This window comes from Dreissena polymorpha, chromosome 5, assembly GCF_020536995.1.
Source record: "Dreissena polymorpha isolate Duluth1 chromosome 5, UMN_Dpol_1.0, whole genome shotgun sequence".
In the NCBI taxonomy this organism is placed as follows: Eukaryota; Metazoa; Mollusca; class Bivalvia; order Myida; family Dreissenidae; genus Dreissena; species Dreissena polymorpha.
In genome coordinates this window covers 91801713-91815021 of record NC_068359.1, presented here as the reverse complement: position 1 = coordinate 91815021, position 13309 = coordinate 91801713, and positions in this window count along the sequence as shown.

Sequence of the window (13309 nt, the reverse complement as noted above, 5' to 3'; positions counted from 1 at the left end):
TTAGTTCATATTTTAAATATTTTCCTGAAAGAAAACACATTTTTCCGCATACAATAAATTCTATTGTTTACAGTATCCATGCAATTGTATATAATTATTGTGTGTTGCTGAAATCTCGAGGAATATATTGACACCTATGATGTTCGTTGTTTTATAAAACAAGACTACAACTTTTCTGGGATTCTTGACTCAAACAAGACGACGCAAATCCTCAAAAAGGTTCAAGGGACGGGATTCCGTTGGCTACGACGATGGGTAAAATAAACCGCATTCCATGATGATCCACTGCCTCAAAAGGAAATTTGCCTCATATGGTCATTTCGGGACATGATGATACACTATAACGCTTTCAACAACAACAATGCACATTGGAAGACATTGAAATACGAAGATTTACGCCGTTAATCATACATGTGTTTTTTATACCACTTTCTATTTACGAAACAGACTGTAATGCCCATATGCGAACAATCACAATTAATACGCTGTTATACTGCTAGAACATTGAGAACAGATGTTATCTGTGCGAAGTCCTTTCTTTATGGCAAGTACTTTAATAAATATACCAAAACAACTCAAAGATGTTAAACTATACAAATGAATGAAGAATTAAACCCTATTGATTGTGTACAAATAGTTGACATCTGGATAGCATTACACCGGTATGAAAATGGGAGATAATCATATGTGTGTGTGTTTGAATACAATACAAGTTGTCTCCATTAACAATTCTCATTTTTCTATGAGTTATAATTATATAGAAGTGTCTTTAAAAGCGTTGGTGTAATTGTATTATGTTTATAATGTTTTATTGATTTAAATGAACTAGTTTACTTATTCACATAAATAAATCAATTACTGTTTTCACTTAGACGTTAATATAATTTCAGTAAAGACAAATGTTTTATTTTAAATACCAGAAAACAAAATAAAATTGAAAATGTATTGCATATTAGTTGCAAACAAACGAAAAACTGATTTCAGAAATACTTTGCCGGCCTTCATTAAAAATTTGAAAATCAAACACTTACAAGAAAAGTACTATCCTTTATGAGAATGGTTTCGTAAACACATAATAAAACACCATATAAGTCGTCCATAGTTGTCAAAAGTAGAAAAAAACATCTTCCTGACGTGCTTTTGGTGTCATTCACCCAAATATTCTCTCCTAGACAAAATGTGTTTTATTGAAACGACGAATGCTTTTGATTAGCGCACGTTTCCAGACATGGCCTCGTCTACATCACATATCTCTTGTCTTAAATAAGTTCCCTGCGGGACTGACTCATCACGTCTGATTTTTAGACATGCAAACTGTTTCTGTTGGCACACCGAAAATGTCTTAAACGTAAATATAAAGCATTTTATTAAGAGACTTGTGTTTTGCTGGGCTGTTATTTGTATTATTGGATTACCGTTAAGGTCTTCAAACGTAAGTAATGTAAGATATCAATGGGAGTTAATGCCCTAGAATGATTGGACGAAAGTTGTAAATTAAATGTAGAATACAAAAACATATATGTTCACAACAAACTTGCAGTAAACCTTCTTGTTTTGTGTTAACCCATTTATGCCTAGCGTCTTCAAAAAAGGCATTGGCAAACAGCGTAGACCCAGATAAGACGCCGCATTATGCGGCGTCTCATCAGGTTCTGCGCTATAAGCTTAAAGGTATTTCTGCAAGAAATATTCTAAATATAGAAATAAATATACTAGACATCCCTAATTTTGTAAATAAATTGATCCAATGTAGAAGGATGGTAGAGTCCACTAGGCATTAATGGGTTAAAGGGATCTTTTCACGCTTTGGTAAATTGACAAAATTGAAAAAAGTTGTTTCAGATTCGTAAGTTTTCGTTTTAGTTATGATATTTGTGAGGAAACAGTAATACTGAACATTAACCATGCTCTAATATAGCCATTATATGCATCTTTTGACGATTTTAAAACCTAAGAATTATAAAGCGTTGCAACGCGAAACGATTGAATAATTTGGAGAGTTCTGTTTTTGTCGTTAAATTTTGTGAAACTACGAAGATTGCTTATATAAGGTATAAAATACGTCAAGAATGTGTATTCGGCGGAATAGCTCAGTAGGCTTAAGCGTTTTTTCAGGACTCTGGCAGGACTCCAGGGGTCACTGGTTCGAAACCTGCTCCGGGCAATGTTCTTTTCCTTTTTTTAAATTTTTTCTTGATTTTTTACTGGAGCTTTTACGATCCAATGTTTACATTTATCAATATAAAGCATTTAATGAATAAGTTAAAAAAAATGCCAAAATCTGTGAAAAGGCCCCTTTAACATCAATTGCACGTATGGATAATATGCCCAAAGTATCACCACAAGTAATTAAGGCGGCAAATTGTGTAATGTTATCGGCAATAAAATATACAAGAAAGATATGATCATTATCCAACATGATGTATGTATTAAGGAATTATGGAAAAATCCACCAAACTTACGTCATCGTGGAAATAATGCCAATACACATGTGTTGCAGTATGCGAGATAGTTTCTACCCGAATGGAATCTAAACGTCGTTGAAATGTTCTCCATTAATTTTGCAGTGGTTTTGTGGATATGGTGTCCGTCTAGCGATCGGGAGGTCACGGGTTCGTTCCCCACTGTGGCAGCGTTCATTAGATTTCCCCCCATAAAAACCGAGTACACGTTCTTGTCCCAGGAAACTGAATCGAGAGGGTTTCAAATAAACCATAGGCTTTCTATGCAATCGAGCTAAAATAAATAGGTTAAAAGTAAACTTATTTCGATTACTCGATTTATATCTTGTATTTGAATGCTAGAATAGTTAAATGTTTTATGCGTTAATCTGAGTTGATCATGGTTGCATTTGGTTTAAATTCTGACGAAGGCAAAAGCCATCTGCTTTGTTTCTTCTAAATGCAATATTGTTTTCGTAAGTCCAAATGCTTAACTTTTATCAGGTATTAACGATTTTGTAATCACTACTCTCTATTGCTTTGACTATTGAGCTACTTTCTTTTATTAGCGTACCATTTTGTTTTCAGACGCAATTTTTTAGTGTGAGCGTTACAGAGCATATTTTGCAAATCAGTATTTGCTTAGAAGCGTTAGCTACGCTATGGAAAGACAACCACTGCCTGTTGCAGCAGGCGACAAATGCTATGATCGTCTGTTAGGAAAGATAACCACTACATTTGCCTGTTTATAGTTCACCACTGGCAGTGGGTGTATATGACTAAAAGTGTTTAACAGCTTGTAAGACGAGATTGGCCAGTCTAGTGTTTATCATTGAAATTTGTACATATTGGCTGCTTTCAGGGAAAACGGGGCTTAATGAATGTCAATTAAGATTAGCCTCGGCATACTGATTAGCCTGTGCAATGCGCATAAGCTAATCAAGGACGACATTTCTGATTTTATAATGTTTTTCGTTTAAAGAGAGTCTCTGGTACTGGGATGACAATTTTTTTCATATGCTTTAAGCTCTGTTTTCCTAAAATGAAGCTTAAATTATATTTTGTATTAATGATTTTTTTTAAACACATCTGGACCTGTGCTTTAAGACACACCCTTTATAAATTTGAATGGGTTGTGTTCATTTAAAACTTGCAATATATAAAAGCTATAACATAATTTTTTTAACTGAGTTGCGTCTAAACTTATACAACAGCGAACACCTACAGTGCCTTCAGCGCTTTGATATCCATTTGGAATGCAGTTTAAATGTCAAAAACAACCGTTGTGATCAAGCATGGTATTCTCTTTTATTAACTGCGTAGTATTAATGCCGAAAATAACGATATTATTTGTATAATACGATCAAAGGATTCCCACGTGTTTACCTACGTTGCTGCAACGATAGTACGTTTTTGTTTAATCCAGCCTTAAAGTTTAACAGCGTTTACTACCCTTTAAGATACTTTGAACACAACCTTGAATAGGTTTAATTGCCGGCGGTTTAACCCTGCTTGCAACCGAGGGCACGTCAATCAAGTGTTCGCTGTATCTGTTAATTGAGTCACTTGTAAGGGTCAATGAAGATCTAAAAACTACGACCCACGACCACTAGACATCCAACTATCTATCAAGATAAATAACGATCTTTGTTATGCAACACCGTCAGTCCTTTGAGGCCAAATGAGCTCTGTAATTAGACGGGTATTATCAGGGTAGACTGTCGTGTAAGTCAAGCCAGTGTTTCGCACGAATTATGCAGAGGTTGAAACACGAGACAATAGCAGAGCAATTGTTAATTCTCTCGGTTCCACGGCTGCTGAAATTAATCGTAATGCCAGGTGTCTAGCGAAGAATCGAATAAAACACTACGATAATCAATGATGACTAATTGATTTTAATTGTTTAACGTACGATTGTGTAATTATAACTGCGATGACCGCATTTTGTATAACTGTACCTACAGATTAGTCCTCATAACAATGATTCACTTAAGACACCTTATGATATATATACAATTGGTGCATTTAACTGATTGTGACTTAAAACAAAACTCCACAGTAGTAAGGTTATTCGAAGTAACTGAAAAGCAACGTGTCTGAGTAAAAGCACAATATGAGAAATACATAATAGAAACGTACGGAAATATTGTAAATATAAATAACTGGATCAAATGCTTGATCAAAAAATAGTTCAAATTAGGATACTTTCAATTAACTCATTCTATTTACGTTTGTTTATAAAGCAATAGAAAACCCGACTTCTTGAGTATATATGTTTACCATGCTTTTAGCAAACTTTATTCTATTACTAGTTAGACGAAAAATGAAAATGTTATAAATTTACGAATTTTGCAAACAAAAAGTCATAACTTATGCTATTTGTATTACTTAATTTTATGTTAATAAAAAGCATAAATCTAATTGAGCCGTTTTATCTTTTTATTAATTTGTCGAAGCATTTTCAATTATGTTTAAGGATCAATGAAGTTATAAATCTTTTCTACAATGATCTCTTCCTGTCATTCAAATATAATGTGTCGTTTACAACCATTTACATTTGAGCTCAGTAGTGGCTTAGTTTATCGTGCATTTTGTACAATCAGTATTCTTTAAAAGGTGAAACAGAACAATCTGTGCGCTCGTAAACGCTAATATATTCAAATCGATGATATCATTTTTAATGCCGACATTAAAGTAATGACGGAAAACGAATTGGTATTGTAAAAGATCAGGAATTTACTTTAATTACTCTTATATTATCATTTTATTATTCGAACTGTATAGTTGAAAAGTATTGTATTACCCACGTTTTCATACATGCAATGTAAACAATGACTTTTATTGAAGACTTTAACACGTTTAATTGTTAATAGAACGGTCGGTGAAAATCAAGTATTGCACATAGCACTATAAATGTCACGGGACGTTTAACGCGCGTGAAAAAGGAAGATGAATTTTATTACAAGTGTCAGGGATGGTACCATTGTAATATATGATAGCTTTATGATATACTGGGACCACAGAGCGGTCAAGAGGGATGTGCCCTTTCTAGTGATCACTAGTGCGTCTCTTGTCGGGTATAATAGTGTCATGATTAATTGTCACCATAGTTATTGACATTCTCTTGCCATATGGCACTAGGTAATTGGCGACAATTGGTCAGGTTGAATGCACTTGTGTCCAGAGAAAAAAAACTTGTTGAGACAACTTGCAGTCTCTTTTAGCTGACTACCGAAGATGGGTAAAAAGGTGATATTGAAGTACCATACGAGGAATATATGACATAATGAGTTAAAATGTATTTTTAAATTATAAATTAGTGATATTCCTTAAGTGGGAAAGTGTCTGCAATAACCATCAAAATAGTTCATTCGTTGTAAATAAACATGCAAATTAAGTGGATCAATAGCGTAGATGGTGGAAACTCTGAAACAATAAAATACCCTGTTTAGTCCAATTGACTCACAATGAACAGCGTAATTTGCATTCAATTAATCATGGGGTAAAACGTTATATCAGGTGGATTGAAAACATGTGGGTGGAGTGTATAAACAAATGTTGAGACAAAAGCAATGAACATTCAAGTTTGTAAATGTGACAAATGTCGTGAACCAAATATTGGGTACATCTTACGACACTTTTGGCAATGGTTTATTGTTATCGTAGTAAATATAAAATTTCTATATTAAAATCATTTTGTAGCTGCTAATGTTACACTGGCGGACACCGATACGTGTCAATCTTCTGTCAAAGCGTTCAAAAGTGCAACATGAATCTATGATTGACACCATGATGTACCCGTTCTGTTAAGAAAAGCGTATAAATCCCTTAGCGGATGATTTACTTCTGAATGCGAAGTGTTTGCGACTACAAACTGGATAAACAGACACCAATAAGGGTTAGTGTTTTTTATCAATTATACCAGTTTAATACAAATGTACAAAAGGATTTATAAAATTGATTTAATTTCAGAATGGATGTTAGTTATGCTTATTCGATAATGGAATACGCTCCGAAGAGAATGCCTTGTTGACAGTTGCTTGCGTTTCTATGATGTTTGCGTACGTTTGTAAATCATTCTGATTGTTATAATGTATGTAATTTATGTTACAATGAACTGATATGAAACTTGCTTGCATATCTATTTGCCAAAAAAATTCTAAATGAACATATCAATTCATAATGTATAATATTATAACTGTGTACGGTCTATCTAAATATAGAACCTGTGTGCATAAGTTGCAATTTCGTAAAATTTAGTGCATCAACATTTCGAACTGAGCATAAGGATTTGAATACATTATTAAAGGATGCATTATTTATGATTAATAGTGATATTATATATTTATTGTGACACAATATTATGCATGCGTGAGCATTTGCAAATCTAAACATAACCTCGTGGAAATGAATCAAATATGTGTTTCATAAACGTATGCTTTTTTAAAGCCATGCATAATTAGGTCAAATTTTCAACATCGGCTTTTGAAGGTTGAGGTTGAGGCTATAAATCCCTTCATATTGCCTTACGAAAGTACTTCAGTCCGACAATGACATTGGAATACGCAAATTTGGTATGATATTGATGCCCAAGATGCTGCTATTTGAGCACACTGTATGTTATATTGTGATAATATTAGTACATGATTCTGTAGGTAGTATTGTTTATGTTTGTTATGTTTGAAAAAGGTAGTTTAAATGGGCCGTGCTCTGTGAAAAGGGGGTTTAATACATGTGCGAACAGTGTCATCCCAGATAAGTCTGTGCGGACTGCATCAGGGACGACAATTTCCGCTTGTATGATATTTTCTGTTTAAAGAAAGTATTTGTTTAGCAAAAATCAAGTTAAGGCGGAAAGTGTCGTCCCTGATTCGCCTGTACGGACTGCACAGGCTTATCTGGGACGAAACTTAACGCACAATCATTAAACCACCTTTTCGCAGAGCACGGCCTAAATATAAGACTGATTGCATAGTGGTTGATTACAAGATGTTTATCAATATTGTTTTGTCATTTTAGTACAATGGACCAATTACTTTTATTTTAAATGTTTGGCTACATTTATGGTTGCTGTATTTAAATGTGTTCAGCACACAATAAAATCGTTCATAGAGGAATGACAGTACAAAAAAAGTTAGATATTATTTGGAACCAAATCACCTTCACCGATAAGGAAAATAATTGAATACGGTGAAAAACATTGGAACTGTTGTTCAATTTAATTGCACACACATTGCAGCGTTTAAATCCTGTATCACAACGACCAGTACATACTATTGCAACATGCTAATTTCGGGGCGTGAGCTGTAGAGAGGCTAAAGGTCAACTCAAAAGACACAAACCTTGTAATCGGTATTATTGAAACGCAAATTAAGTAATTTAAGGACATGATAATTGTTAAACAAATACAAAGACTGCACATAATTTTGATGCACTGCCAATTAAGACACCTGTAATGCTGTAAACGTATACCCTTGACACGCTAGTGCATCGAAGGTTACACACATTGGCAAACGTCTTGAGCAAACTTAAGGGGAGTAAAGAAGGTGTCTTTCTTTACCTACATACTTGTTTGATCTTTTAATGCCTACATGGCACGCGGATTGTGTTTCGAATCAACTATAGGACAGTTTGTATCAATTATACTAGTGGTTGTTGTCAGTTATGACATCTGTTATATACTTGAGCATTACTAAACCTGCTATTATTAATGCATCATTTAATCGTTCTATAAATAAAAATACATGATTTAGTAAAGATATAAAACAGATAAAAACATCTTAAATAATTATAACTTTTGCATTTTGACATAAACGCTGCATTCTGAGTGGATTATCCGCTCAAGTGACCTCTGTTTCGTTTCTCCATGAATCCATTATATGTGCAAATCAATTTATAAATATTCATGACCGTATTAATTTCTTCTTCAACTATGTGGCTAAATAACGTCATATTATTCCAAGAATCTACAAAATATTTTTTGCAATCGCAAAGAGTGCAACCCCTTAATTATTTCTTGCGAAGTTCACGTTTAGCCTTTCTAATCATTAAACTAAAAACGAGACTAGATCGAAGGCCTGTAAATAAAGGTTCGCTGCAATCTTTTTAATTGAAAAAATGCAGCTTTAATCAACTTGACATTGTAATTATATTACTAGACTATCATTTGTATGCCTTTCTGCGGTGTATGATTTGTCTTGAAAATTGCGACTTATTTATCAATACAGTCTGTCGTCTTTTATGCAAATTAGGTGTACTTTTCCCGGCGGTTCAATCACCGATAAAAGGCAGAAAACTGCTATTCACTGCTTTAGTAAATACTATGATTTGTGTTAATGACTTAAGATTCCGCCCGAAATGCCAGGTATTTTACATCATCAGCACGCAGTCTTCTCGTCGTAGCAAATCACGGCAAGATTGTCTAAGTGGACACTGCAAATACTATGTATACATGTTTGGTAAGTTAATACGTGTACGCAATTGAATGCAAAATGATGTAATCTCCGTTTTGATCTAAAACAATGCACATGAAGAATGGCTAATATTGTAAAATTTACACATGTAAACACATGTATAAATGACAATATTGTAAATATAATTCCTATTTTCTGTAAACCCTTTTCTTGGAATATTGCGTGCATGTATAACATCAATATAGTTCGAAGATGGCGTTCTGAATTGAGTTGGGATTCTGTATTCTCAAGGCCTGTATTTTATGTTAAAGTTACGTGTGCTACTTGAAGGCTGAAATATATACGCGAAATATAAGGGAGATTTTAATATCATCGTGTCTTGCGTATATAAACTATGGATTATTAATTCGGATAACGAAATATAATTGAAACGACATAAATGTTTAATTTGTATGTAAAGTATTTATTGTCATGGTACACTTTCATGTTAAAACATTAGTTTTGTCTGTTTTGTATTTGACGACTGTTAGTAAAAGCTTTCTTCAATGAAACGCATTGTAGTTGTATGGATTAAGATTGTTCGTAGATTAAAGCGTGATTAAAGCGCAGAATGAATCAGACTAAGTAATGAAACAATAGGACATTGGCAATCCAGTGTGCATAATGCTCTGGTGCGTGTGAGCACCAGGTATGTTTTAAAGAGAACAAAAGCGCACATGCTCAAATAATGGATAATATTTGGTTCATAGCCGGTTCAACCTCATATATAATAATTACAGTAAATTTATATTCCATACTGAAATCAAACAACGATAATTTTGACCTTAGGTAAACATAGATTAAAAGTAACTCGACTTTATATTGTTGTTTTTATAAAGAAATATTCCTGCTATGTTTACCAAACTTTTCATTCAGCCTAAGCCTTTAAAAAATACTAATTTTAATTTTCACGACATAAGCCCTTTTCTAGCAAGTGTAACACAGGAGTTTAATTCATGTTTGCTAACATAAATAATCATAGATTATTTTTAAACAAATAATAACAATTACTGGAAGTGCTTCTACACTAATAAAAGTGTGACACATTTTAGGGAATTGACACGCGCCTATAACAGTTATACGTCCACATGTGGGGTGTATCATGGGGCCGATTCTATTTCATTTGTTGAGACCTCATAAGCTGTTGAAGTGATAATTAACCTGCAAGATATGGTACTTTCGTAATTTATGCAGGCATATGAGCGAGACAAAGTGTCAAATAGCTTTTTCATTCATAAAAAGTCGCTAATAGGTCATACTATACAAACTTGATCTGCGAAATACTGGGTTATAAAAACCGAATACACGAATGCATCTGAACTGAACACCTGTTAAAATCATACACCCGAATTAAATATACTAATACAATTATGACAAACAGGAAAAACGTAGACAGATTAAAAATGTCCTATTAAAAGTGACATTGCTTACATTCCAGAAAAAACTCTTACAGTAACGTAAACTGGGTATATGCTACGCGTGTTGTCTACAATAATGTTCGTCAAAGTATAGACCTATAAAGAAAGGCATAATGATATGTACTATCCTAGATACCCTATTTGTTAAAACAATACACGTGCAAAAAGTTACATTAGAATTACTTATGGCCAATAACATTGTAAAAAGTGGAGAGTAAGGTGATGATAGCTGTTCGCAGTATGTATGCCTTTTTACTAATTTTCGGAATATGCGCACGTACAAAGTATCACAATAGTACCATCGCTAAGCAGACAGACGATTCAATCAGCATACTTTACAAATTACCAATTGAGCAAGAATGTCATGCTTGTGACGTTGAATGTTTATCAGGCAAAGAAAATGCAGCTGATCAAAAAATGTCAATAATGTCGCTGTAGCTTCCTTAAATAGACTATTTTGGATAAATATAGTTTCAATGTTTCAGTCGCAGGAAACATACGGTGCTCTATAGCTTGCAAAGGTAATTGAATTCGGGAAGCTATGGTTGTAAATAATCGTTATCTTCCTGCTCGAAATAAGTATCTGATGTGTACATATTCAGGCTTTGCAAGTTCATATATAATCACTAGTTCAAGCACTCAAACATATACTTGATTTTCATAGAAGAAATCATCAAATGCTCTGAAACATAAACTCGAGGAACGATATCTGTGCTATCATAATAAACTGTATCGAAATCGGACCATTTAAAAAAATTACTTTATTAACTTGGTTATTACAGGACCTGCACGTCACGCTTAGAAAACTATATTTGATTAATCTAAATAACAATATTTGGATCATGAACGTAAATGCGATGATCGTACCTTAGAATCCAAGAAAGGAAGCATTTAAAATTGGTCAAAATGAAAGTTCTTTCTTCCTTTACCTATGATTATGTAGTGTTAATTCAAGTTACTGACAAAAGTATTAGCAATATGAACTGGTAAACTGTTAAGCATTATCTTAAAAAACTGATCGGCATGATTAAACTAAACACTGATACGGTGATACATTAACAAAACGAAATAAGTTTCTAATTTGATAGCATGCCATACACAGAGTATTACTGTGCTCCTTCGATAGTTGTGCGTGCTTACATTAACACTGTTATACCATTCTGTTTAATTGCGATATGTATGGTATATTGAACAAATGATTAATGGCGACCGGAATTGCGCTCATTAATAACAAATGCTAATGAACCCATTGGTATCAATGAAATAGCAAAAGGTCAACTCCTGAATGTCAAACTGCAACTGTTTTCGATCCACGCCCAAAACTTGATTTATCCAAATACGTAGTTTACCTATGTACGAAACATGTTTTTATAGAGTAATATGCGACGCCGTATTGTGTAACCTTTGTCATTCATTGAATGCTAACATGAAAACAGCTCTTACATTACTCTAACTGATTATAAAGTAACATGTTTGATTTATTACACTTCGAACGGGGCGGCGATTTGTAGGTGATAATATATATTATACATGTATCGAACAACACATCGTTAGATTAAAGTATACTTATCTTTATAATAACATCTATCAATTTGTGCGGCTAATCGTAACGTTATAGCTAAATAGTGTTAAGTTGGCATTGTTTTTGTTTCAGATATTCGTAATTTATGATTATTATTTTTTTGCCATTTATATAAATGCTCTAAATGAGTATCAGTCTACAACTAGTCAACTTTAAATCGTTAATATCTTTTTTTAGGAAAATTACTTGATTATGATGCACATATCTTCAAAAACATGCTCAACCTTGAAAATGTCTTTGAAATAAAACGAATAATAATTAAACTCACTAACTGACTCAACTCGTATTCTCGGGAGATGTATTCGTGTAAGCTAGTCTTTTATACAAGGCAAGCGTGCAATTGCAATGGTTTTGCGCAGCACTCATGCTTACATGTGGCACACACTAATATCCAGTTAAATGTACACTACGTTGGAATGATACATATCATTTGAATAGGTGTCTGCATATGTTGGATGTTGATGGATTGATTGATGGATTGATTGATGGATTGATTGATTGATTGATTGATTGATTGATTGATTGATTGATTGATTGATTGATTGATTGATTGATTGATTGATTGATTGATTGATTGATTGATTGATTGATTGATTGATTGATTGATTGATTGATTGATTGATTGATTGATTGATTGATTGATTGATTGATTGATTGATTGATTGATTGATTGATTGATTGATTGATTGATTGATTGATCAATTAAACAAAGTTCAATTAAACCTGCTGTTCGTCGACTTTGATTTGGTCTTGGGTTTATTATTTCTAAAACTTCAAAACTTTCAACACATAAACAACCGTTCTAGCATCCCTGTTTTACCTGCGAGTCAAATGGCTGACATTTTGAAAATGAGTTACTTAACATAAACGCTGAAGAGCTGTATAACCATAAGGAGGAAATTTCTTGATGAAGAAGGGCTGTTTCTATGTCAGTTTGTAGACTTATAGGACCTTAGTTCATGTAAATCTTACATGAACTTTATAAGATTTTGCTGCATACATGTATTTATGTTTATCATACAGTTGTATTGATATCAGTCATACAGACCCCGGCAGAGCTACGGCAACGCCCCGGTGAATGCCGTTAGAGTCCCGGTATAGCTACGGTATATAAGAAAACAGGCGCTCTGCCGGAACGCCACCGGCATTCACCGGGGCTCCGCCGGGGCATTACCGGCGACGACCGGGGTAAAACCGGGGCGTTGCCGTAGGTCTGCCGAGGTCTGATGCCGGTATAGACACGGTGAGTGCCGGCGGTGTTGCGATGTACCGGGGCTCTGTCGGCTTTCACCGGGGCTCAACCGGGGCACTAACGGCAACAATCGGGGCTATGCCAGGACGCTGCCGGCTTTCACCGGGGCACTACCGGCGACAACAGTGGCTCTGCCGGGGCTTCACCGGGATAAACCGTAGCCA